This window comes from Nematolebias whitei, chromosome 14 (assembly GCF_014905685.2).
Source record: "Nematolebias whitei isolate Nwh7 chromosome 14, NemWhi1, whole genome shotgun sequence".
NCBI lineage: Eukaryota > Metazoa > Chordata > Actinopteri > Cyprinodontiformes > Rivulidae > Nematolebias > Nematolebias whitei.
The window spans coordinates 1,720,447-1,723,202 of record NC_056511.1 but is presented as its reverse complement, the minus strand read 5'-3'; the positions used below and the strand labels follow the sequence as shown (position 1 = coordinate 1,723,202).

At 43.8% G+C, this 2,756-nt stretch overlaps 1 protein-coding gene across 1 annotated transcript in view; it reads left to right on the top strand.

Moving 5' to 3' along the window:
- trappc14 (trafficking protein particle complex subunit 14) overlaps positions 1-2,756 on the top strand; it is a 23,020-nt gene that overhangs the window by 7,442 nt on the left and 12,822 nt on the right. The gene's annotated exons all lie outside the window — the stretch shown is intronic.

Here is a 2,756-nt window from a genome sequence, read left to right as displayed (position 1 = left end):
CAAGACGTGTCCAAGACAAGACATGTTCAAAACAAGACATGTCCAAAGCATGTCCAAAACAAGGTGTGTCCAAAACAAGACGCTTCCAAGACAAGACGCTTCCAAAACGAGATGTGTCAAAAACATGACATTTCCATATCAAGACCTGGGTTCCTCCTTTTCACCTGTTGGCTGACTGGAGTCTTGTTTGGGTTTCTTCTCTGCTTTCAGGAAGGCCCAGTTAGGATATCCACATTGCTCTAGAGCCTGTCTTGTGTGGGATTTCTCCTTCTGCCTGGCTCCTGAGCTAGTGGGGATGCTGTCTGCTCTGTGGTACAGAGTCCTGATGACTCCTAACTTGTGCTCCAAAGGGTGATGGGAGTCAAACTGCAAATACTGGTCTGTGTGGGTGGGTTTGCGATACACCTCGGTTTGCAAATGTCCTCTATCAGAGACTGAGACCTCACAGTCCAAGAAAGCCAACCTGCCATTTTTTACATCTTCTCGTGTGAACTTGATGTATTTATCCACAGAGTTGATGTGGTCAGTAAAATGTTGGACTTCCTGAGATTTAATTTTAACCCAGGTGTCGTCAACATACCTGAACCAATGACTTGGTGGTGTCCCTGAAAAGGACGTCAAGGCTCTCTTTTCTACCTCCTCCATGTACAGGTTGGCAACAATAGGAGAAACTTTTATGGGGAGTGGTGGCGCAGAGGTTAGAGAGGTGGGCTTGTGATCCGAAGATCGCCGGTTCACGCCCCGGCCCCGACAACATCAAAATTGTGGGTGGGGTTGGTGAAACACCCACACTTGCCCCCACCCTCATTCGCCGCACTCTGGGCCCATGAGCAAGGCCCTTAACCCCACCATGTGCTCCCTAAAAACAGGTCTCTCTTGCAAATGAGTTCTCGTGGCTCAATGAGACTAACCTGGATAAATAAAGGCTAAATGAAAAAAAAAAAAAACAAAAAACTGGGGACCAATAGTCCAGTCTAGACGTGACAAATGCATGGACCAGTTTTTCTGCATCATCTTTAGATCAGATGTTTCTAATGTTAGTGATATTACGCCGGTGGAAGAAGGAGGTTCTAGTAACGTTTTTAATGTGGGGGATAAAAGACATGTCCTGATCAAAAATAACACCAAGATTTTTAACATTAGAGCTGGAGGACAGATTAATGCATCTAAGGAGGGAGAAAGACTGAAACATTCATTCCTAAGGTGCTCAGGTCCAAAAACCAAAACCTCAGTCTTGTCTGTTCAACAGGAGAAAATTAAGGGTCATCCAGGTTTTTATAATAATAATAATAATAATGAATTTAATTTGTAACGCACTTTTCATTAACAAAAATCTCAAAGTGCTACAGAGTGCAACTAAAATCAATGATAAAATCAACTAAAATCTGTGATAAAATCAACTAAAATCAATGATACAATCAACTAAAATCTGTGATAAAATCAACTAAAATCTGTGATAAAATCAACTAAAATCAATGATACAAACAACTAAAATCAATGATACAATCATGTGGAGGCAGAATAGGCTTGCTTAAAAAGAAAAGTCTTTAAGCCTTTTTTAAAGTCAGTCAATGATTGTGGAGCTCTCAGATATTCAGGGAGGGAGTTCCAGAGGTGGGGGGCAGCCACACAGAATGCCCGATCTCCCATGGTCCTTAATTTAGTTCGTGGAAGGTGGAGGAGATGACTGTTCTGTGATCGTAGGGACCGGGTGGATGAATATGGAACAAGAAGGTCCTTCAGATAATCTGGTGAATTTCCATATAAACACTGATGGGTAATGAGAGCAATTTTGTACTGAATTCTGTAGGTGACAGGAAGCCAGTGGAGGTTATGGAGAATGGGTGTAATATGTTCAAATTTACGAGCTCTCAATAAAATCCTGGCTGCACTGTTTTGAATATATTGAAGCTTCTGAAGGTTTTTGCCGGGGATTCCAGTAAACAGGGAGTTGCAGTAATCGAGCTTGTCTTTAAGACATGCTTGTAGTCTAAGTAGCTGATTGGATTCATTGGGTTTCATGGACAAATATAATTGTGTGTCATCAGCATAACAATGAAAATTTATCCCATGCTGTTTAATAATTTTACCTAATGGAGCATATGTAAGGTAAAGATTATTGTTCCAAACACTGAACCTTGAGGAACTCCATGACATACTTTGGTGTATGAAGAAGATTTATTATTTACATTTACAAACTGGAATCTATCAGATAAATACCAAAGTCCGTGGAACGGAGACTCGTCCTCAGCTGCGCAGCGCGCTGTTTAAACCAACAGTTTTGGGGGACACAGAGACGCCGCGTGCTGTTTGTACTGACAGTTTTACAGCAGGGTGTGTGAGAGGAGAGAGACAGACATATCTCAGCCGCGCTCTGTCTGAACAGGTTATTTTTTTTGGCGGGGGGCGTGGGTGCTAGTACGGGAGAGACAGAAGATGCACATCTGAGCCATGCGCTGTTTGTACCGACGGTTTTCGAGTGGCGGGGGTGCGTTCAGCGTAAGGGTTCAGCATGAAGGAAGAGGCTGCCTTTAGCTTTTTAGCTAGTGCACCTGCATTGAGCTGCTAGTTTAGCGTTACGTCAGTGCAGACAGGTGGGTGGGGTTGGGGTTCGGTAGACGGGGCGTTCAATTCTGTTGACAGGGCAGGGCGCCCTGTTTGTATAATGGTAGGAGAAACACTGCTGTATGAACCTCCTGCCCTATCTGGACCTCCCGTCTTGTCTGGACCTCCCGTCTTGTCTGGACCTCCCGTCC